We start from the raw sequence: 25,200 nt of genomic DNA on the forward strand, positions 1-25,200 counted from the left end.
AGGTAATGGTAATGCGCCTGAGGGCTGGGCAGGGGGAGGGGAAGGGAAAGGTGTGGGCTTGCTCCTGGAGGAGGAGCATGGGTTTTAAGGATGGAGATTTTTAGGGAGGTCCCAGGGGAAGATCTTAATAGCCTATTCATCAGCTTCCCAGGTGTGTCCTTTCAGGGTCTAGGTGTCCACTGATTGATCGGCCTATGCCAGGGCAGGGGCTCATTATCCAATGCAGCTGGTCCTGAGGCCAGCTGTGGCTGGTTTTGCTACTTTTCTGGACCTGGAGCTGAAATAAAGGGTATCCCAAAATTCATGCAAGAAGTAATTTTGATAGAAAACACAGGTTTATAATTAAAAATTGTAAATTTTTTATTGATTCATAAAGTATACAGTATAGGGTTATGTATGGAATAGCATATCGGGTAAATGGCCTCCACGGCTTTGCTGGCACATACGCACTCTTTTGTTGAAATTTTCCATGACCGTTTTGCATAAATGTGGCTGAATTTCGATGAGGCTCATTTTCATCTTGATGGCTTGGTTAATTGACAAAATTGTCACATTTGGGGTTCAGAAAATCCACGAGTGATTGTTGAGAAACAAATGCATCCACAACGTGTCACTGTTTGGTGTGGATTTTGGGCAGCAGGCATCATCGGACCATTCTTCGAAAATGCGGCTGCTCAGGCAATAGCAGTTAATCGTGCTTGCTATCGCAACATGATAATCCAGTTTTTAGGTATGCTATTCCATACATAACCCTATACTGTATACTTCAGTAATCAATAAAAATTTACAGTTTTTAATTATAAACCTGTGTTTTCTATCAAAATTACCTCTTGCGTGAATTTTGGGACACCCTTTACAACTGAGGCCTAGCAGTTATCTCTAGGGAGGAAAGGTCAGGGGGGCCAAACCCAATGACCAGCGATATGCTAGAGGAGGAACGGTCACCCTGGGGGTGAGGTCCCACCCTACAACTGTCCTTTGCTAGACACCCAGAGCTTCACACTCTGGTGACCTTCTGTATCTGGCCCATCCTTCTTGCTCTGCTCATATCTGTCTAACAGCCTATCACACTTTGATGTCATCACCCACCAAGAGAAGCTGGAAATGTTGGTTTTTATGATGTTATCTCCTGATTTTTAAGTACTGGCAACTGACTTTTTAAATTTAACACTTTGAAGACCAAATAAAATATGTCCAATGGTTGGATCAGGCCCTGGGGGTACTGGTTTGTGTTCCCCATCTTAGAGACTAGGCTAGCTGAGGGGGAGGGTGTTCAGCCCCCCGGCTCACCCCTGCCACCCACCCCCACCCCTCCTACCCACCCCCACCCCCATTGTCACTCTGTTCCAGTCTTTTTCTATTTCTGGAACATTCTTGCAAGAGTGGGTGTTTGTCTGGTTGAACAGGCACACACAGAGCAGTGATCACAGGCTATTTATCCCTAGGGTGGGAGAGTCCCTCCTCCAGTTCATCATTGGCTGAGTACTATGGGGTTAATAGTTTTCCTAACACTTGGTCTAGGTCTTATTGTCTCGACTGGGCCATTTAAAAAAATGGGCTGAGGCCTTTCTAGTTGTCTCCACCTCCCCCTAATCTAGTTGAGGCAGGTGTTTCATCCTGGACGCCTGGGGGTTTCCACCCAGATGCTGGTTCACCTACACAGTTCTTTGTTCTTGGATCCTCTTTCCTCCTCCCTACATTCTGTTTGCCCTGGGGAAATTCAGTTACTATTTCCATGAAAAGTTGACTATACTGGAGATGGACCACAGAGGCCTATTTCCTACAATCACCCTATTTAAAATCATACCCACCCTTAGCCTTTTCTGTTCCCTTATGATTTACCTATCTTTAAAAGCATATTTGAGGAAACTTCTCTTTGCTTTTTTGATTTTCTGCTTCCCCTGCTGGCAAGTCATCTCCTCCAGTAACAGAAGGAAACGCTTCCTCTCTCTGGTGGCCTGAGGCTAATGCCTCCTGCTGTAGATATGCCACTAACTAGAAGAATTCTGCTGGAGGCTTGAGCAGCCCCATCAGCAAAGGGGTGGGGAAATATACACAAAGTGATGACTGTTTTTCTTTTCTTTTTTCTTTCTAAGCACGGTGAAACTAAATTCTAAGAGACACTGGATGTCATTAGTGTGGTTATAATTAGTTCATTATAAAAGAGACACGGAAATTACTTACACGATGAAAGATTCAGAACTTCAGTGGAATGGGCAGCGTCACGTGATGCCATCTCAACAGTGATTTATTTCAGTCTACATACTTTCTAAGAATGTCACCATCTCCAAATAAGAAATAGTCCTGTCGTCTAAAACTACTTTGGTGCCTCCATATTCTGGAAGAACTTTATCTCCAACTTTCACGCTAACTTGTTGAATCTCTCCACCCTTTCCTTGGGAGCCCGATCCAACAGTGTCTACTGTTGCTTGCAATACTTTTCCTTGAGCTTTTTCTGGAAGCATCATGCCTCCTTTGGTTACAGTTACCACGGCACTCCTTTCAACTAGTACTCCGTCAAGGGGAAGGGACTTCCTAAGGCCTGTCCTGCCAGCTGTCCCTACAGGTGGGCGCTGGCCACGTGAACCCAAGGCCGGCTCAGCATGTAGGTGACTGCTCCACAGCCCGTCCCCCTAGAGGGCGGCAGCAGCGCCCCAATTGGCCCTGAGGCCTCAGTGCAGCCCATGTCCTGGCAACGGGGAGGCGGCAGTAATGACTTTTTCAAAGCTTCACAGGAGTCTCCTTAAGACAGTGGTTCTCAACCTTCCTAATGCCGCGACCCTTTAATACAGTTCCTCATGTTGTGGTGACCTCCAATTTTCATTGTTACAAATTGAACATAATTAAAGCATAGTGATTAATCACAAAAACAATATGTAATTATATATGTGTTTTCCAATGGTCTTGGGCAACCCCTGTGAAAGGGTCGTTCAACCCCCAAAAGGGTCGTGACCCACAGGTTGAGAACCGCTGCCTTAAGAGGAGTGTGTGTGTGTGTGTGTGTGTGTGTGTGTGTGTGTGTGTGTGTGTGTGTAGGGGGGTAGGAGGGGGGTCAAAGGACCAAAGGGATTGAGGAATGTCCCACTATTCCTTGGATTCCTTTTTTTGTTTTTTACAGAGAAGAAGGGAGAGGGATAGAGAGTTAGAAACATCGATCAGCTGCCTCCTGCACACCTCCTACTGGGGATGTGCCCGCAACCAAGGTACATGCCCTTGACCAGAATCAAACCTGGGACCCTTGAGTCCACAGGCTGATGCTCACTGAGCCAAACCGGTTAGGGCTCCTTGGATTACTTTTGACACCTCCCTGTCTAACTGTGTAAGGGAAGTACCCACCCCTTGCCTCTCCCCTCCTCCCTTCCCTTAACAATAGAAGATGCTGGAGTCGAGACTCTTAAGATGCATTTAAGAATCATTTCTCCTATCCTCTTGAGCTAGGACAGTGATGGCGAACCTATAACACGCGTGTCAGAGGTGACACGCAAACTCATTTTTTTGGTTGATTTTTCTTTGTTAAATGACATTTAAATATATAAAATAAATATCAAAAATATAAATCTTTGTTTTACTATGGTTGCAAATATCAAAAAATTTCTATATGTGACACGGCACCAGAGTTAAGTTAGGGTTTTTCAAAATGCTGACACGCCGAGCTCAAAAGGTTCGCCATCACTGAGCTAGGCCTTCTTGATCAATAAACCTTTCCTTGCTCGAAACTCTGACCTATTGAATATTGGCCTTTATTTATTTATTATTTTTTAAAAATATGTATTTTATTGATTTTTTACAGAGAGGAAGAGAGAGGGACAGAGAGTCAGAAACATCAATGAGAGAGAAACATCAATCTGCCGCCTCCTGCACACCTCCTACTGGGGATGTGCCCGAAACCAAGGTACATGCCCTTGACCAGAATTGAACCTGGGACCTTTTAGCCCGCAGGCCGACACTCTATCCACTGAGCCAAACCAGTTGGGGCTTGGCCTTTATTTTTGAGGAGATTATTAAGAAGCTAGGAAAATTCCTTGGCGAGTGGAATGAGGAAAACCGAGACAAATGGTTTAAAAATGGCTGAACAATTTACAGCCAGATAATAAATTGCAATATCCAATCAAAAAATGGGCAAGGGACCTAAATAGACACTTTTCAAAAGAAGGCATTCAGAAAGCCAAGAGACATATGAAAACATGCTCAAAGTCACTAATCATCCGAGAGATACAAAACAAAACAACAATGAGGTACCATCTCACACTTGTCAGAATGGCTATCATCAACAAATCAACAAACGACAAGTGGTGGAGAGGATGTGGAGAAAAAGGAACACTCGTGCACTGCTGGTGGGAATGCAGACTGGTGCAGCCACTATGGAAGACAGTATGGAGTTTCCTCAAAAAGTTAAAAATGGAACTCCCATTTGACCCAGTGATCCCACTTCTAGGAATATATCCCAAGAAAACAGAAACACCAGTCAGAAAGGATATATGCATCCCTATTTTCATAGCAGCACAATTTACCATAGCTAATATCTGGAAACAGCCTAAGTACCCATGAGCAGATGAATGGATTAGAAAACTGTGGTATATCTACACGATGGAATACTATGCTGCTGTAAAAAAGAAGGAACTCTTACCATTTGCAACAGCATGGATGGAACTGGAGAGCATTATGCTAAGTGAAATAAGCCAGTCAATGAAAGAAAAATACCACATGATCTCACTCATTTATGGATAATTAAGACCATTATAAAGTGATGAACAAAAATAGATACAGAGGCAGAGCAACATCGAACAGACTGTCAAACTACAGCAGGAAGGCCGGGGAGGGTTGGGGGGTGGGGAGGTAAGAGATCAACCGAAGGACTTGTATGCATGCATATAAGCATAACCAATGGACACAAGACACTGGGGGGTAGAGGAGGCCGGGGGAAGGTCAAGGGGAGAAAAATAAAAGGAGACATGTGTAATACTCTTTGTAATACTTCAAGCAATAAAACAAAATGTAAAAAATAAATTAAAAAATTGCAATATCTTCCCTAACCACAGACACTTAGGAGCACATGGTTCACACATTCAAGACCATGTGGGGCAGACCCGCCTTGGTTCTGGTTCCTTTCCAGCGGCATTCTTTGAAGGTAAAACTGACCAGAGAATGACCCTCATTTTTTTCATCAGTATATCAAGGTACCCACTGTTGTGGAGTGCGAGCCACAGAATGACCAGAACTCCAGACGGATTAAAATGTAGAGAGCCTTTATTGACTGGCCAGGGTCCGCGCCTCCACTCAGGAAGCCCAAGAGAGAAGCGGCCCTGACCATCTGCAGAGTCCAATGTTTAAAGGGGACAACTACATCCGTGTTCAGGTTCCCATAGCAAGCAAAGCCAAGTTACAAAAGCTCATTGCGTAGCTTTAGCCAAGCTATTCATCCTCCTCCTGTTACTCATTTCTGGGTCACTTAAAGGTCAGGACTGTTCTTAATTTTGATCTGTCTGTGGTTTGTGGGCCGTGGCTCAGGTGTGTGAGCTCAGTTCCTCGAAACTTTGCACAGGCTGTCAAGCGGCTGAGGTGGCTAGGTAACTAAGCAGGACTAAACATTTTCCTACTCTGTAACAACACCTAGAAAGCTGATGAATATTCTATTGAGACCCTCACCTAAAACCTGAAACCTCCCCTAAAATTCCTACCATTAGAAAACAGAAAAGAAAAAAAAACCTCTTTAAGACAACGATGCCAGTGCTTGCTTCCCCTTGAACCTCCCTCCCCATCCTTCCTCAGGGTGTATCTTTGCTTTCTTTCTCCTAAGCTCTAAGGCAGTGGTTCCTTTAAATACAGTTCCTCATGTTGTGACCCAACCATAAAATTATTTTCGTTGCTACTTCATAACTGTCATGTTGCTACTGTTATGAATCGTAATGTAAATACCTGATATGCAGGATGGTCTTAGGCGACCCCTGTGAAAGGGTCGTTGGACCACCAAAGGGGTCGCGACCCACAGGTTGAGAACCGCTGCTCTAAGGGTTCCGATGAGACTTGCAACTCGGGGAGCAGAGGGCAGCAGCAGCTTGTCCCTGGCTAACTCTCTGATCCTATCTCCAAGGATCCTCCTTTTGCCTAACCTTTTAGTGAGTCAAAAAGAAGCTCTGCCTGGGCTTACTCCTGTTGCTGTGTTCTTGCTTTCTCCATCCTAAGACCTTCCTTTATTTCACTGTCCCAGCTTTAATAAACATACTCTCACAATCACCTGGACTCATATCTTGAAATCTTTCCTGAACGAAGTCAAGAACCCACACATTCTTTTTTTTTTTTTTTTGAAATGCACTTTATGAATATAAATATTTCCAAAGCAAAAAGAGAAAACAATTGAATAAGTAGAGACAATGAAATTCTAAGCAAAAAGTATGACTAATTTTTGATCTTCAATAAATGAATACAACCACTGTAAAAATATATGTGTGTATACCCAACACACACACTACAGAAACATTTCAAAGTGGAAATATTTAGTGCACTGCCAAAGTGCTACAATAACTGTCCTCCATAGACATTCACATGCAAACACTATTGGACTAATAAACTAGAGCAAGTATTAATTAGCAGAACTCCTTTGCAAAAACGTTTAAAAAATGGAAATAACAAAACCGAAATCTAATTCTCATCTGAACAGTATAGAAAATAATCTCCTATTATCTGCGTCATATCACATACACACGAATTATTATCTAAGCTCAGAAAATAACTTCTTACTGTACACACAGAACTGCGGTGTATACTCAGCAAATGTTATCATTGGCAGAAAATGGGCCATGAGGCAAATTAGACTCCCTCCTTCTGAAGATCTAGTCTGGAAGGTTTTCCCGGGTGTGTAATAGAAGAATAACGTCTAACACAGTTACAGTCTGGCCTCTAATGATGAGCCTCTGTGTGTCTGGCCAGGGAAGACTGAGCAGCCATGATGCCCCAGATGGAACAGTAGGTGCTGTCCGACAGCTTGGTGGGGCTCCAGCAAATAGGACAGGAGACACACCTGCAGCACCAGGCCTAGTCTCCCAGCATCAGAGACGGTGAGCTGCCTTCCTCTTCAGGGCGGAAAAGGAGAGATCCTCACTGCTTCGCCCCACATACTTCATTTTCACATGCTGCAAAAGGGCTCTTGATAAGGTCGCCAGATTTGGCAAATTAAAAACTCAGGGCAACCAGTTAAATTTGAATCCCAGAGATGACAATGAACAAATAACTTCTCAGTGTAAGTATATCCCATTCACCACCTGGACATATTTATACTAAAAAAATGTTATTATCATTTACCTGAAATTCAAATTGAACTGTCCTGTGGTTTCTTTTTCCAGTTGTTTTTTTTTTATTGCTTAAAGTATTACAAAGGGTATTACATATGTGTCCTTTTTTTCCCCCCTCCCTTGACAATCCCCTGGCCTCCCCTACCCCCCAGTGTCTTATGTCCATTGGTTATGCTTATATGCATGCATACAAGTCCTTCAGTTGATCTCTTACCCACCTCCCACCTGCCCCCCAACCCTCCCCGGCCTCCCCACTGCAATTTGACAATCTGTTTGAGGCAGCTCTGCCTCTGTATCTATTATTGTTCAAAAGTTTATAATGGTATCTATTATCCATGAATGAGTGAGATCATGTGGTATTTTTCCTTCATTGACTGGCTTATTTCACTTAGCATAATGCTCTCCAGTTCCATCCATGCTGTTGCAAATGGTAAGAGTTCCTTCTTTTTTACAGCAGCATAGTATTCTATCGTGTAGATATACCACAGTTTTCTAATCCATTCATCTACTGATGGGTATATCCTTTCTGATTGGTGTTTCTGGTTTCTTGGGATATATTCCTAGAAGCGGGATCACTGGGTCAAATGGGAGTTCCATTTTTAACTTTTTGAGGAAACTCCATACTGTCTTCCATAGTGGCTGCACCAGTCTGCATTCCCACCAGCAGTGCACGAGTGTTCCCTTTTCTCCGCATCCTCTCCAGCACTTGTCGTTTGTGGATTTGTTGATGATAGCCAGTCTGACAGGTGTGAGATGGTACCTCATTGTTGTTTTGATTTGCATCTCTTGGATGATTAGTGACTTTGAGCATGTTTTCATATGTCTCTTGGCTTTCTGAATGTCCTCTTTTGAACGGTGTCTATTTAGGTCCTTTGCCCATTTTTTGAATGGATTGTTTATCTTCCTTTTGTTAGAACCCACACATTCAGACTGTGCCGGGCAGACCTGCCTCAGTCTCAGTTCCTTTCCAGTGACATTTTGAAGCATCAGTTACACTGAGGAGATAGACAGAAGCTAGGTAGGCAGGAACAGGGGCCATAACGGGGAGGAAGTAAAACTGGGGAGCCCAGCTGGCGGAAGTTACAAAAGCAACCCAGCTGGGTGGGGAAAGAAGGGCACAGGGGAGACATAAACTTTAAAATGTATGAATGCTGCTAAGACAGGCAGCTTGCAGTGAGGCGCATAACCAATCCCAAGAATGTTACTAAGGCAGAATTCTTTGAAAGAACCAATCAGAAGCTAGCAAGTATGTATACAAAAAAGCACGTGCTCCTCTCTCTTTTTTCTGATGTGAGCTGGCGGGGGGGTGGCGGTGCTCCCCTGGACCCACGAGGCTTATGGCCATATGGGGCCTCCACACATGGACTAGTAGGCTTTCATTTGCATGGATGCTGAACTGCACCCAGCTACAACATGGAACAGAAGCTCTGGACACTGGCCTGAACCCCAGCTGCACCTTTTCCAGGACTGGCTTCTCTCAAGAAACTTTGGTTCTGCCAGCTGTTTTTGTCCACAACTTCATTCTTCGATTTTGTGAGACAACGAACTCAGATTCAAACCCCACATTTTGCTTTCAACACGAACCTTGGGCCTGTAACACTCCCAAGAAATTTCATCTAAATTATAGAACCATGCCTGGCATATAGCAGGTGTTTGTGAAGTAGTTGTTAAATAATGAAAGTGCTCTTATCCCTCTACGAATTATCATAGAGGCCTTGCAGGAGTTGAGGTGAGGTGGTGAGGGCAGATGGGCATAGAGGACCAGATTTGGTGACAGACCTGGAAGGAGGGATGGCTTGGAGTCTTGGGTATGAGTGGGAATTACAGAGAAGGAGGAGGGGAAGGCTACATATCTGGGATAGGGGTCAAGGGGGAACCCTGCAGCTCCCTTCCAGCCTGCCTCACTCACTAGGACAAGGTGTTACGGAAGACCAGAGAAAAACCAAGCAACACCCAGAAAAATGGAGTTACATTGTTTATTATGCCAGCAGGCTCAGAGGAAGATTTCTCAAATTCTGAGCACAAACATGGAGGAAGCTTTCCCTATTTATATCTTTTCACCCCTTTGTCTCCCAAATAAGGGTTTTCCAGTCCCCTTTGCAAGTTCTTAAAGAGCCCCATGTGCTGGGACCTTGAGACCACAACTAAAGGCCTGGCCTGGCGCCAGCACTGATAGCTCCATCTGGGGATGGTTTATGGCCTCTCTAAAATGGGAGTAAACAGGTCTTGCAGGACCAGACAATTAAAGGGGCAGTGGCTAGACTATAGGCTAATAAGAATGTATATTAGGTTAATGGCACAGATTCAGATTGCTAGCCCCCCAAAATGTCTCATTTTCCCCATCAAAGGATCTGGTAGCTCCAGGGCCAAAGCCAACTATTTTATATGTTTCCTTCAGTTCACAAAGTGTTGAAAGTTAATAGTTGCTAACATTTAAACATTGGGATATTTCAACAAAATAGGCTGCATCTCCAGCTTCTCTTAGAAGACCTGTCCTAACTGGACCTCATTCCCCTTTGGGGGCAGTTTTAGGAGGGGTAGGTCTGTCTCCCTGGAGTGACCAAGGCCCCATCTTGCCCTGGTTTGAGGCTTCGTGAGAGGAAGTGAGGACGAGAGAGACTCACAGTGGCTACGGCTCAGGCCTGGTAGGTCATCTCCCATCTCAGACCCACCTTCCAACCCTGTAGCCACCATTACAGCACAGACACTGGAGAGTTGATCAGGGTAGGGTCTCTGTAGGAAAGACTTCCAGGACTATCACCAAGTCTGCCCATGGTCATGCTAGGGGCAAGAGGGAGAAATAGAATAGTGGGGACTAGCTATAGTTATAAGAAATATTAATCATGCTGTTAACTGATTGTTTTGTTCTGATTAAAGAAAGTGCATTCTGACCTGGCTGGGAGTTAACCTCGAAATGTGATCCATTCTCCTTATCTGAGAACTGCCTTCTTCATGGAAAGATTAACAACCTTGTTGCCAAAACAATGAAGTCCCGGAGCTGTCTGCCCTTTGCAACTCCCAGCCCACATCGCCTATAACCTGTAACCATTATACCTATGTAATCTTTGTCCTTCTAACCAATATAAGCAGCTGGCTTATGGGGGTGGTGGGTAGAGCAAACTTTTGTAGATAACCTGCTGCTCTCCCATGTTGCCTGCAATATCTATATATATAAAAAGGCAGCTACTGTAACAGCCATAACGACCTAAAAACCAGTCGCTATGACATCCACTGTGACCAGAGAACCAGCTGGATCAGGGGGTGGGGCTGGTGGCCAACCTCTCGGCCCCTCCCCACTGCCAGCCTGCCCCTGATCAGACTCCCCCACCCCGAACAAGAACAGGGCCTGCTGGCCAAACGTCCCCTCCTTCCCCCAATACTCACCCCCCCCCCCCCCGACCAGCCTCAACCCCATCAGCCTGCTCCACCATGATAGGCCCGCCGCCCCTCCCCACAGCCGACCCGCTCCTGATGACACCCCCCACCCCAATAGGGGGCAGGGCTGGCCAGCCAACCTCCTGCAGCCCCTCCCCCTGGCCAGCCACGCCCCCAATGGGCCCCCACCACCCTGATTGGCCTGCAGCACCTCCCCCTGGCCAGCACCATCCCTGATCGCCATCCCACATCAATAGGGGGCGGGGCTGGCCAGCCAACCTCTTTAGCCCCTCCCCCCAGCCGGCCACACCCCAGATTGCCCCCCCCACCCCCATCAGGGACAGGGCCTCTCCCCCAGGCCACTAGGCCCTGATCAGCACCCCTCACCCACCCCATTCTTGGGCGGGACCAGCCAGCCCACTGCCCACAGCCCCTTCCCATGGCCGGCCCCACCCCCAATCGGCCCCCCAATCCTAATCGCCCAAGACCCCTTCCCCCAGCCAGCACAGCCCTGATCAGCCCGATCTGGGCGGGCCAGCCAGTCAATCTTCTGCCATCTCCTCCTCCTGACAGGCCCAGCCCCGATCTACTCTGATTGGGGCCAGGCTGGCCAGACCCCATCTGTGCACAAATTCATGCACTTGGCCTCTAGTTACAAAATAAAGTGCTCATGTTGATTCAACCCTTTCTCTGCTTAATTGGCTCAAGTAGTGACAGGGAGCTCAGACCCATTCATTGTCTGGTTTCAGTCAGAGGAAAAGGCACAGTTAAGGAAAAGCTTGGTCGTGCTTTGTGACTCCCCTTGGAAAAGATGTTGACAGGCAAACAACAGAGAAGACGGTCTTTGGAAATGCCTGCACAAAGAGGAGCAGGAGATTTCTGAGATGCAAGAAATTCAGAAAAATAATAAACAGATACAGATAGAGAGACACAAAGCAAATGAGGCAAAACACGAAGAGCTGGCGAATCTCTGTGCAGGGGATTTGGGTTCACTGCACTGTTTATGCAACTTCTCTATCGTTCACAAAGTTTGAAAGGAAAGTTGGGAAAATCAATAATGAGCCACAAGATAAAAACAACAATAAAAGATTAGAGGAAAAGTAAATTTAGGGTTGGGTAACTTAAAATTTAAATAAACAGCTCTGGCCAGTGTGGCTCAGTTGGTTGGGTGTCGTTCTGGGCACTGAAGCGTTGCTGATTTGATTCCTGGTCAGACCCCTGGTAGGGACATGTCGGGGGCAGACAATTGATCAATGTAGAGCAATGTTTCTCTTCTCTCTCCCTTTCTTTCTCTCTAAAAATGAATAAATTATTATTTTAAAAGTTAAACAAATAATTTAATTGAACTTAGGAAATGTATTTTTGCATATAGTATGTATTATATATATAATAGGAAATATATAATACATACTATATGCAAATATATAATACATAATATATATATATATATATATATATATATATATATATATATATATATTTTTTTTTTTTTTTTTTCCCTTTTTAATCCTAACCCTCCCAAAATGTCTACCTTTTCCTCCTCTTGGATCAACTTCCAGTCCCTGATCCCTTATGCATCTTCCTAGTGGTGGAGCCTCCCTCTCAGCTGCCCAGCCCTGGCCCGAGGGGCCCCAGGCTCTGTGGCTGGCACTAGGGTTGGCAGCCTCCTGCCTGGCTGCAGAGGCAGTGAGATGAGTCTGCAGTTTTGAGAGCTTGGCTCTGTGGCCATGGCAGGCACTGACCCAGCAGCCTGCTGGCAGCCAGAACCCTGACATCTTAGCATCCCCATCCCCCCTTCCCAGCACCTCCGTGTCCAAGAAGGTGCTGTGCCCAGGGAGAGCCAGCTCCACAGGCCTGCACATCCCTGAGTCATTTGCCTACTGCTAAGAGTCTCTCTCATTTTCAAAGAACAATCCTGGTGGATGCAACTGCAGGACACACTGCCTGCTAGGCAGCAATTATTCTCTCTGTGGAGGGAACTGTGGCACATAGGGGTCAGCCAGCCTCAGTCACATAGTTAATTAAGGGTCAAAGTTGGAATTCGAAGCCAACTTTGTCTGCCTTCACATCAGGTGTGTGTGTGTGGGGGGGGAGGTGACAAAGGACAGCAGGGGCCCACATAACTTTGAGGGTCTGAAGAACAGACAGCAGGGTGGGAAGAGGGAATAAGACCCCAGAGAATATTTTCAGAACCAACCACTGCCACCCCCCTCCACTGCCCCACCCTGGCCCAGCCTCCATCCCCTGCCGCCTGGACATTATAGCCACCTCCTCCCTGGTCCCCTGCTCCTGTCCTGCCCTACAGTCTGCTCCCCACACACAGCCAGAGGGAGCCTGTGAACCTCTGAGTCAGGCCAGGGCCTTCCTGGTTCAGCTCTCTTCGCTGTGCCTCATTCCTGGTAAAGAGCCAAAGTCCTCACCACGACCCATAAGCCCCCTCCAGCTGGTTGCCTGTCACCTCTCTGGCCTCATTTTCTCTCCCTCAGCCTCTCACTTACTTGCTCGCTCACCACACTGGCCTCTCTGCTATTCCTCATACACCCCAGCTACCTTCCAGCCTCCAGAATCTGCTCTTGGCCCTCCTCTAGGGACTTACTCTTCCCACAGATGTACCCATGTCCCATCTTCATCTCCTTTCTTCAGGACTTTGCTCAAACATCACTTTCCTGATGACGCTTTCCTCGGTCGCTCTATTTAACCATAGCTTCCACCTGTAATCTACCACCGCTCCCCCCTCTATCCTGTTCTGGCCTTTATTTTTTTCATAGCACTGGCATCTATCACCTCCTGACATACTATACAATTATACACATACCGGTCATGTTTATTGTCTCTCCCCTTTGGAATGCCAGCTCAGTGAGCAAGGGACCTGGTCTATTCTATTCCCTCTGTGTCCCCAGCACTGAGCACAGGGTCTGGTCCATAGTACGTGCTCAGGAAATACTTGTTGAGTGAATAAATGAAAACCATTCTTGAGAGTTACTATATCCCAGGCCCCATAACAGATGAACCTGGTACCCAGCTCTCCTTAAGTAGATCACACTTTGAGGGAACACATGAAGTACACAGATGGAGAGGGAAGGAGGTCAGAGCCAGAAAGCCTAGATTCAAATCCTAGCTCCACCACTTTCTCACTATGTGATCTGGGGGAAGCAAGTCTCCCTTCCTGGCCTCAGTTTCCCCATCTGTGCAATGGGGATAAAAATAGCACCCACTCTACAGGCTGCCCTTTGTATTCAATAGGTCTGTTGTGTGGAAAGCTGACAGCATGACTAATTCTGAAAGCTGTCCCCTTCCTGGAAGGGGTGAGGTGGGAGGGGCACGGCTGTGTATTCCAACAGTTAACAATGGAATGCTTGTAGGCAGGGGACCTCAGGCGAGGAAAATACATCCACCCCTGAGGATTCCAGACAAAAGCCTCAGGTCTCAGAGGGCAGGTCTTCCTGGGCATTTACATTCTTTGTAAATAAATGTAAATTCGCAGAATTTCTGCAACAAGAAATACTGGATTGGGAATCCTTGTCCTTGCCATGAGCAGCTGTGTGGGTTGGGGGGATCTCTCCCACCTGCAGCTGCCCAAGCTAACACTGGATTTGTTTAAGAGAACGGTTCTCAACCTGTGGGTCGCGACCCCTTTGGCAGTCAAATGACCCTTTCACAGGGGTCGCCTAAGACCATCCTGCACATCAGATATTTACGTTACGATTCATAACAGTAGCAACATTATGAAGTAGCAACGAAAATAATTTTACATGAGGAACTGTATTTAAAGGGCCAGAAGGTTGAGAACCACTGGTTTAAGACACTCTCTGGGCCACAACACTGAATCAGTGGGGTCCAATCAAAGTGAAGCTCGGGGGTTTTGTTTAGTAATTGGAAGAAAAGATTTGGGGTTTGCTTTGGACGATGGAATGCACATTGGAGACCTGGAAATTCCAGTACTTTGCCACCACAAGAAAGGCAGCCTGAAGACAGAGCTAAAACTAAAGAGGCCACAGACCAAGAGAAAGCTGAGAAACAGTCAGCACCCCGTTCAAACCACACCCGGTTTCACTATGGATTGTTTAATTATGGAATAAAGAAACCTGACTTATTTGAGTGACTTTTAATGTGTTTTTTGTTATTTATAACCAAGAAAAGCTAAACTGGTATACAAAGAAGTTCCACGAGCCCAGAATCACGGCCCTGGGGTATGTGTCACATGGTTTTACTTAGCTTGAGCCAATGCGCTTCCTGTAGCTCCAAACCAACCAAGATCTCCAGAGGCCAGTGAGTGCTTACCTCAGCCAGGTCACGGCTCTCTCTGCCAACAGTCTGGGTCCCGTTTGCCTGGATGGACGTCTTTGAGATGGACCTGTTCTCCTTCCCAACTTCCACCTTGAAAAGGGCCCATGAGCCAAGGGACTCAAGGACTTGGTAGAGACAGAAGCTAAGTGACCGGCCAGCAGAGGACTGTGGCTCAGGTGGCCTAGAAAGCCCTGAATGAGAAAGTGGCCCCCCGCCTCCTTCCGCGGAACAGCCTGCAGTCAGCCTGTCGGGCTCAACAGGAGGCAGCGGCACGGAGGGCCAGACAGCCGGCCAACGATAACATGGCCGCCTACAACCCACAGCCTCAGGGCCAGCACTAATCGGTTGAAGGATAACGAACTCTATCTAATCAGACCAGAGCACTTGCATCCCCCAGCCTCCGCCCCTTGTGGTTTTGGCACATAAAATCCAGCCCCAAGGACAGCAGAGGCTGAGTCTTAACCTTCCCCAGTTGTGGCTCCATCCCCCCACTCCCTCTAATAAACTCCCCGCTTACTTGCTCGCTGAGTCTGCCTAATTCCTTGAACGACTCTGATCTTACAATAAGTGCCTGGGACTTCAACAGTCTTCCCATCAAAGGTGGTGATGTGTGAGTCCCCAGATGCCTGCTAGGTGCCAGGGAAAAGTGGGTGGCACTTGAAGATGCCCCTGAGGCCCAGGTCTGTGGGAGGAGGGGATGCAGTGCTCCAGCTACACATGGACACCATTCCAACCTCTGGGCCTTTACACTGGCTGTTCCCTCTGCCTGGATGCTCTTCCCGCCAGTGTCTACATGACTCCCTTTCTCATCCCTTTCAGGCCTCTGCCCCCGTGCTTCCCTGCCTGCCCTGTCTTAAAGGGTAACACCCCACTGCACTCTCTTGCCTTCTTCCCTTCTTTATTTTTCTCCAGGGCAAACTGTGTTACTAGAAGTTACATCTCATTATAATAATTACTAGTGGTCCAGTGCATGAAATGCATGCACATTAAAAGGGGATTAATTAGAGGAAATATTTTAATATTGCTATTTGCCCTTTCTCTATAATAGAAGTGTCAGAGATTAAAGAAAATTAGTAAAATGTATATGAAAATCTTCCTCTTGTCAGGGTCTGGGGTGTGCCATGGGAACCAGGGTCAAGTCCCACCCACCCATGTGTGCCTCAAAATGGCTCGAGACCCAGACCTGGCTGGCCCCTCCCCAATGGGCTAGATCCAGACCCAGCTGGTCCCACCCTTGTCAAGCTCCACTGGATGGGGGGCACAGCTTCAGATCCCCTGGCCTGGTGCCAGGGTGGGGGGTGGCCTGAGGTCCCCCAGCCAGGGCTGGGGTGGGGGGCATGGCGTGAGGTCCCCATCAAGCCCCACGGGGTGGGGGGAGGGGAGGGGCACGCAGCCTCAGGTCCCTGCTGATTGCTTGTTAAGGCTTGTTATGGGAGCTCAGCCATCTTTGTGGCCAAGTGACGGTCAGTTTGCATATCCACTCTGTATTATATAGGATACTACCATATATTGGCTTGCTGTCTTTCTCTAGGGACTTTTATCTATGTTTCAACAAAATAAATGAAGTCCTTGCTCTGGGAGAACTCCTATTCTGTCAAGAGGAAGACAGAAGGAAATAAAGAAGTGATCAATAGAAACGATGATATACTTTAAAGGAAAGAAAATGGGGTTATAATAGAGACTGGGAAGGGTGGCTCCTTTCTTGGGGGTGGTCAGGGAAGGCTTCTCAAAGGAGGTGACATTTGTACTGAGACTTCAAGGATGAGAGTGCATCACCTATGTGAGCAACTCAAGGAACAAGTTACAGCTGAAGCGACAATGCTGCAAAGGTCCTGAATGGGGATCCTGCCTGCAGCATTGAGGCTGTTGAATCATACCTGAGCTGGCACGCATCTGCAGTAGCACCAGGTTCTGCTCCCACCACACATGGGCCTCAGTGCCCAGCTGCACCAGGAGACCTACTACCTGGCTGTCCACCTAGGGGTGGGGGAGATCAGGGTCTGCCTTCTCCTGACATCTCACACCCCTGCCCAATGCCATCCTCACACCCTTTCGTGACCCCACAACAGGTACAGGGGGAGTGAGGGAGCACTAAGGTGCACATCCAATTCCACAGGGAGCACTAAGGTGCATAACCAAATCTGAGCTCCAATCTTACCCCAACCCCACTCCCTGCCCCACCTTTTCCATCTCAGGCACAGACAGGATGCAGAGACCAAAAACTAGGTCATTCTGGAACCTGCCCTCTCTCACCCCACATCTGATCCTCTCAAACTATTTTAGAATCCCACCATTTCTCCCCACCCCTTACTACCCTCCCCCTGATTCCAACCACACCAACACTTTCCTCCGCCTGTACCACTGAAACAGTCTACCTGCCCCTTCGCCCCCAACAATTTGTTTCCACACGAAGCCAGAGGGAACCTCATCCCATTTAAAATTATAACCCCCCCACCCCATACATGCATGCATTTTCTTTTTTTAAAATTAAATCTTTATTGTTTAGATTATTACAGTTGTTCCTCTTTTTCCCCCCATAACTCCCCTCCACCCAGTTCCCGCCCCACCCTCCGCCCTCACTCCCCACCCACTGTCCTCATCCATAGGTGCACGATTTTTGTCCAGTCTCTTCCCGCATCCCCCTCACACCTTTCCCCTCCAAGAATAGTCAGTCCACTCCCTTTCTATGCCCCGGATTCTATTATAATCACCAGTTCATTCTGTTCATCAGATTATTCACTTGATTTTCAGATTCACTTGCTGATAGATGTGTATTTGTTGTTCATAATTTGTATCTTTACCTTTTTCTTCTTCTTCCTCTTCTTAAAGGATACCTTTCAGCATTTCATTTAATACTGGTTTGGTGGTGATGAACTCCTTTAGCTTTTCCTTATCTGTGAAGCTCTTTATCTGACCTTCAATTCTGAATGATATCTTTGCTGGATAAAGTAATCTTGGTTGTAGGTTCTTGGCATTCATCACTTTGAATATTTCTTGCCACTCCCTTCTGGCCTGCAAAGTTTCTTAGTATTTTACTTCCGTACCGCGCCTCCTCTGAGTCTCGGTATGCTTTTCTCTTTCCTTCTAGTTGTAGAATTTCCACTCAGCCAGCCTTCCTGTGGTTCTGGATGATGTCCGTTCCGTCTTTTAGTTGTATTTTTGAAGTGGTTGTTCGAGGCAGCAAACTCCAGTGTTTACCTATGCCGCCATCTTGGTTTCGCCTATGCATGCATTTTCAAGTTTTATTTTTCTGGGACTTATTACAATCTAATATATTATACTAGAGGCCCAGTGCATGAAAATTCATGCACCTGGGGGATGAGGGTCCCTCAGCCCAGCCTGCGCCCTTTCGCAGTCTGGGAACCCTCAGGGATGTCTGACTGACGGCTTAGGCCTAAGATGGAAGTCAGACATCCCTCTGGCAGCCTCCGGGGAGCGGGCCTAAGCCTTTAGTCCAGCGGTTCTCAACCTATGTGTCACAACCCCTTTGGGGGTCGAACGACCCTTTCACAGGGGTCGCCTAAGACCATCCTGCATATCAGATATTTACATTACGATTCATAACAGTAGCAACATTACAGTTATGAAGTAGCAACGAAAATAATTTTATGGTTGGGTCACAACATGAGGAACTGTATTTAAAGGGCCAGAAGGTTGAGAACCACTGCTTTAGTCGGACATCCTTAGCACTGCTGTGGAGGCGGGAAAGGCTCCCGCCACCGCCACTCTGCTGACCAGCCATGAGCCGGCTTCTGGCTGAGCAGTGCTCCCCCTGTGGAAGTGCACTGAACACCAAGGGGAAGCTCCTGCATTGAGCGTCTTCCCCCTGGTGGTCAGTGTGTGTCATAGCGACTGGTGGTTCCACCATTAGGGTCAATTTGCATATTACCCTTTTATTATATAGGATGTTAATTTTTTTACTGTCTTTCTCACACTATTATGGAATAGGCTCCAGGGAGGAAGGGACCTGACTGTTTTGTTCTCTGCTATGTCCCCAAAGTCTAGAACAGGGCCTGACACAAAATTGATGTTCAGTAAAGTTTTGTTGAATGTACAGATGATGGATGGATGGGTGGATGATGGGTGGAAGGATGGAAGAATGAAAGGATAGATGGAGGAATAGATGCAAGGATGGAGGGATCAATGGTGTGTTGTGTGCTATATTGTTGGGGTTACCACTGAAGTTGCCCCAGATGATGTGATGCAAGGGAGTTTCAATGGAGGGGTAGGTTGATGCAGGGGTAGATGAATTGAGGAGTAGAAGAATGGAGGAGTAGAGGAATGGATGGATCAATAAATGGATAGAAAAGTGAATAAATGGATTGAAAAATTAAGGGATAGATGAATAATTAAGTGGGAGGATGTTGTAAGGATCGATGGATAGGTGGATGGATGCAGCATGGACTTAAATGGATGAGGATAAGATGAGAGACTGACCTGCAAAGGGCTGAGAGTAGGGCTTACCCTTCTGCCTTCTCACCTGAACTTACTGCCCTCTTTCCAGAAGCTCATGGTCTTTAGTGCTGAGCTCCACCTCCATGTGGTACAAGAACGACACATGCTGGCTGCAGAAATGCCCATTAGAAGCTTCCACACTATAGGAAAAGTCCCCAGTGATGGGAACCAGCTCACAGGAATAGGCCAGGTGGTAGGTGCAGGTGCCTTGGAAGTGAGTCACAGCCCCACCGAAGGGTATAATAATGGGTATCTCCAGTGGCCATGCAGGTGTCTAGGGGGCTCAGGCCACCCAGCTGGCTACCCCACAGACCACAGACCTCCCCAACAGCCCTGGTCTGTCACAGCTGCAGCATCTGGGCATCGGTTCACCCAGCCAGGCCCCACCAAGGGAGAAAGACCTGACCCGGTGACATGCCAGAGGCCTGGGGCAGGCAAAAGTATGGGCCTGGCAGCTGGACTGGAAAGAGCAGAGGCCAATGGGCTGACTTAGCATGAGGATGGGCATGAAGATGATGCTGAGCGTCAACTACAGGGAGTGCCGGATGCTCTGTGGGGCTCAGAGGGCAGCAAAGTGTGACACTATTTCCCGCAGCAGAAAGCCCAGGCATGGACACGAAGTCAGTACCCAATACATTTTTTTAAATTATTATTAGCAATAGTAGTATGGTCAGGACTTAAGTGTTGGACACTAAAATAACACTAACAACAGCAATAGTAAAGCAAGTCTGGCACATGCCCGGGTTGCAGTCTCGATCCCCAGTGTGGGGCGTGCGGGAGGCAGCCAATCAGTGATTCTCTCTCATCATTGATGTTTCTATTTCTCTCTCCCCCTCCCTTCCTCTCTGAAATCAATAAAAAAAAATTTTTTTTAAAAAAGGAAGCACTTGGCACACAGTGCTGAGCACCGGGAATGAGCTTAGTAAAAATCACCAATACTACAGACGTGAGTTGCAGCACCTGGTAAGTCCCCTGTCTGCCATCTACACCAGTTGAATATGGGTGTCCTGGATTGGGGACCTATTCCTGGCATGTTTTGGGGGTTCCTGATCCTCAAGATGCCTGGTCCCCTCACAGGAGCAAGACCCAGCCCTCCACTTACCTAGTAGGAGTAGCTGCTGTGCTCACAGCTGAGGTGCTGGGGGCACACACACCTGTCTGGGAATCACAGGTGCACTTCGAGGCAGGCACAGCCATGAGAGTAGGCAGGGCCGCCACTGGGCAGGTGCCGGTGCCACTGCGTGGAGATGCAGAGACATGGGAAGTGGGGACCAGCAGAGCAGGTAGCAGCTGTGCTTGGGGTATGTGCGCTGAGCAGGGTGAAGGAAACAGATAAGGAGGCCTAGGATCTGCACGCCCGATGTCCCTGCTCCCTGTCCCAGCACTTCAAATCCCAGGCCCGCCTCTGACCTGTGGCTTCACCTCTCTAGGGCCCAGCACCCCCCATCCCTAACATGGGCTCTTCAGGACTGGCCTCAGATTTGTTTTGAGGACTAAGCAAGTAAAATAAATTGTTTGTGGCAGTGCCTGGCACATCATGAGTCCAGGGTAAATGTGACCTATTGTTATTCCAGAAACAGCCCCTCGTCCATACCTTTCCAGCTCCCTGAGCACTGTCCCACTCCTCCCCTGACTCCAAAGCTTTTGAGGGCTCCCTACTGCCTAGGGGTCAGATTCATAATGACTCTAACATAGGGCAGGACATGGTTTTAGGGGTGTTCTGACCCCTGGGATGGTCCCTGGAGGCTCTCGGTGCCTGTTGGTTGGGCAAGGGAGTGGTGGCCCCCAGAGAATGTGCAGCCCTAATTTTCAAACATCTAATATCCAAGCTCCAGGGAGTCAGCAAAAGCTGTGCTGCAGGGGAGGAGAGCAGTATGTCTGGGGACATCGGAAAGGTCTGAATGTGGACTAGGTTTTTCATGATATCAGGGAATAATTATTCAATTAGTTAGGTGTGAACAAATCATGACCTTTTTTAAAATCCTAATTAATTAAAGGCTCACGCTGAAGTATTTACAGGTTTACACAATGTCTGGGATTTACTTTACAAGCATAAATAAATAAGGTGAGGAGTGAGTGGATAAAACAAGGTTAGCCACAACTTGGCCATGGTTGAGCTGCCTGATGGATACAGGAGCATTTGTCATACTATTCTCTCTACTTTTGTTTATGTTTGAAAATTTCTAGACTATAGAATTATGTGAATAAAAAAGAAAGAATTGAAGGATGCTGTATGATAAAACTTCTTCCATCCCTGGAAAAAGAAAATCTTGGGTTCGAGTCGCACAATGTCCTTTATTAGCTGTGAACAAATGACTGACTAGCTCTTTGAGCCTCAGTTTCCCCAACTGTAAGAGGAGATAAACACAGACATTGTCTCTCACTCACAAGGTGTTTCTTAGGAGGTGACAGCAACAAGCCTATGGAGCCCTCTGCCCCATGCTTGGGACAGCGAGGATGCTCAGTAAGTGTTAGCAGCTATTGATGATTATGTTCGCATCTCCAGAAATTAGAAAGGTGGGCCTCTCAGGCCAGGCTTCCTGAGAGTAGAAAAGAACACCCAGACCACTTGGCAGAAGGCGGGGAACAGCACAGGGTCATCGAGTAAGCCAGGGGCTGTATTAAAATACATAGCCACCAGTAGAGCACAGGCTCTGTACCAATCAGCATGCGTCCGCTGAAGTCTGGGGAGAGTCTGGAGGCCCTGCCACCCCAGGCTTTGAAATGTGGGAAGTGGCTGAGGGCACGCAGGAGTACAGAAGTGTCTCTGTCTGTGGGGCACGTGGATGAGTTCCCACCCTGCTTGACCATGACTCCGCGCAGGAGGAAGAATTCCGCCCGCGCCCAATAGTGACGTTTGCACCCCGACAGACTGTGGCCAAGCAGGGGATGCGGTCACTGTGCCCAGCAAGACACAGATGACTTGGGTCGGAGAGAGCTCAGAATGGATACATGCAGACATGTGATGAGATAGTGGACCCTCCCCGGAATTTCAAACAGATCAACGTGCCAGACACAGATACCAGCTTCTCCCTGGAATCCACACGACCCCCACACAGATACTGACTCCTTCCTGAATACCCTGCCGACCCCCTGTGACAGGGACCTCCTCCGTTCATGCCCCCACCCCTCACCCAATCGCAGTATAAAACAAAGTGCCCCCCTCCCTGTGGGTGCGAATCGAGGGGCCCTGTCTTTGGAGTTCGTGGGTTGCCCGGGGGACACAGATTAAAACCTTTTCCTTTTCTCCTCTTTAACCATTGGGTTCTCTTTGTTCTCTACGCCGCTTCCTGAGCCACCTAACAACTGACACAGCTGGATACACATGGATCTGGGTGGATTTCACTGTGCAGAGGGCACAGGGCCCTGGGGGGCGCCTCCCGGCTGACCGTCTGCCCCTCCTCACTACAGACTGGACACCTTGCTCTTCTCCAAGGCAATGCGGGCCTCAGCATCACCCCTGGAGTCACTGTTGCCTTTGAAGTTGCCGCAGAGCCCACAAGTGTGGTCCTCATGCAGCTGCTGAGGCTGAGGCTGAGGTTGTAGGGGAGGTCAGTGCTGAGCCACAGGCCAAAGCCAGGCTGCGCCTGGAGGAGGCGCTCCAGCCCAGACAAGCCGGCACCCATTCGAGGTGCAGGAGCAGATAGATAGACTCAAAACAGGACCACGTTGGGTTGGTTCCGTGTTGCTTAGCTCACAGTAGATGCTCCAATATATGTGAAATATTTTTAAGTGAAGAAGCAAAGGTAGGACTATAATAATGAACATTTCTTGGTTTATCCTGCTTAGCGTCCTATTCTCCTTTCTTTGGATTTCCTTGGGAAACCACCCCTCGATCTGTCTGTCCATGTAGTTCACAGGAAGGTGACCCACAGGAGCTTCCAGCACATGACCCACGTCCGGCCAATCAGCTAGTCCACATGACTGCTTGCGGTGGTCACATGACTCAAGCTGGACCAATGAGGAACAGCCCTGAGATTTTCCCGGAAGAGGCCCTCCGTGTTCAGCGGCTTTTACCAAATTGGCAGCCATCATCATCCTCACAGTGTGGGGCAACAGTGCCCGGAGAGGAGTCGCCACAGAGGGAAGTTCGGCCGGAAATGAAGACGAGTTCTGGACAGTGGTTTGGGCATTGGATCCAGCTGTGCCTGCAGACTGTTTTCAGTTATGTAAACCAAGAAATTTCTTTCTTTCTTAAGCTGGTTTGAGAGGTGTTTCTGTTTTTTTAAACATGTGTTCTGACAAACATAGATAGAAAAGTGAGTATAATCATAGCATAGAGGCAACAATGGGAAAACATTGGAGGGGCTGTGGGTTCTGTGACTGGCATCTGAGGTGAGGATTATCCTATGGACTGAGCCCTTAAACCTGCGGAGTCCTATGCCGGGACTCCGGGTAGTTAGTGTCAGAACTGAATTGAACTGGAGGACACCAGCTGGTGTGCGCAGAGCTGGAGAACAGGTTGGTCTGGGGGTGAAAACCTCACACACTTGGCATCAAAAGTGTGAGTAAAAAGAGCTCAGAATGGTTTTTACATTTTCACGTGGTTGAAAAAAATATTTTTAAATAACATTTTGTGAGGCATGAAAATTATGTAAAACTTAAATCTCAGTGTTCATAAACACCATTTTAATATAACCCAGCTCATTTGTTTTTGTGTTGTCTGGGCTGCTCTTACACTACAACAGAAAAGTTAAGTAGTTGTGGAAAAGTGTTGCCCAGAAAGCCTAAAATATTTATTATCTGGGCCTTTACAGTAAAATTAGTAACAAAAGAAGGAAGATAATTTCAGATTGAGAAGCTGAGTTGTGTAACAATGAGTGGCCGAGCCTCGGGGGCTGCTTTGAGTTCGGTGGCCACGAAGACCTTCCTGAGCTGAGACCTGTCTGAGAGAAGGAGCCAGCCAGGTGATGTCTGGGGAAGAGCATTCCAGGAGAGGGAACAGCAAATGCAGAAGTCCTGCGGTATGAATGATCTGGAACAGCAGGGGCCAGTGTGGCAGGAGCTGGCTGAGCCAGAGGGGAAAGGAGTGTAAGAGGTGAAGGGAGCTGTTGAACAAGAAGCAGCAGCACTTGAAGGTCTCTTAGGAAGATGTGTGAAGGTCAAATTTCACGCCTAGAGTGATGGGGAACAATGGACGGTAGTTTCAAAGCTCAGGGGAAAGATAATGGAGAAGAGATTACCGAGGAGGTGAGCAAGCGTGTGTGTGTGTGTGTGTGTGTTGTGTGTGTGTGTGTGTGTGTGTGTTGGGGAAGGGAGTGTCTCCCTCCCAGTCTCAGAATTAATAAAGGAAGTCAGAAGAGAAGACATGCTCTGGCATGGAACAGGGGAGCTTTTGTTTGTTTGTTTTTAATGTATTTTTATTGATTTCAGAGAGTGATGGGGAACAATGGACGGTAAGGAGAGAGAGAGAGAGAGAGAGAGAGAGAGAGAGAGAGAGGGAGGGAGAGAAACATGAGAGAAACATCAATGATGAGAGAGAATCATTGATCCGCTGGCTCCTGCACACTCCCTACTGGGGATCAAGTCCATAATCCGGGCATGTCCCCTTGACCGGAATCGAACCCAGGACCCTTCAGACTGCAGGCCAATGCTCCATCCACTGAGCCAAACCAGCCAGGGCCAGGGGAGGTTTTTTTTTTTTCCAGCTCAAAATTCATCTTGATTTGGGCACCCAAAGTCCTGGGGAGGGGGAATTAACTGCACCCTTCCTGGGCCATTTTCCTGGTTCCAGCTGCCTTGAATGCTCCCACTCAGTCCACATGGCTCCCTCCCTTCTCTCTCTTGGCACTTC

The 25,200-nt window shown here is 47.6% G+C and overlaps 1 pseudogene; it reads right to left on the bottom strand.

Moving 5' to 3' along the window:
- Positions 1–2,070: 2,070 nt before the first annotated feature.
- Positions 2,071–5,119, bottom strand: LOC132217188 (10 kDa heat shock protein, mitochondrial-like; annotated as a pseudogene).
- Between the last annotated feature and the right edge of the window lie 20,081 nt (positions 5,120–25,200).

Source organism: Myotis daubentonii, chromosome 15 (assembly GCF_963259705.1).
Source record: "Myotis daubentonii chromosome 15, mMyoDau2.1, whole genome shotgun sequence".
Lineage (NCBI taxonomy): Eukaryota > Metazoa > Chordata > Mammalia > Chiroptera > Vespertilionidae > Myotis > Myotis daubentonii.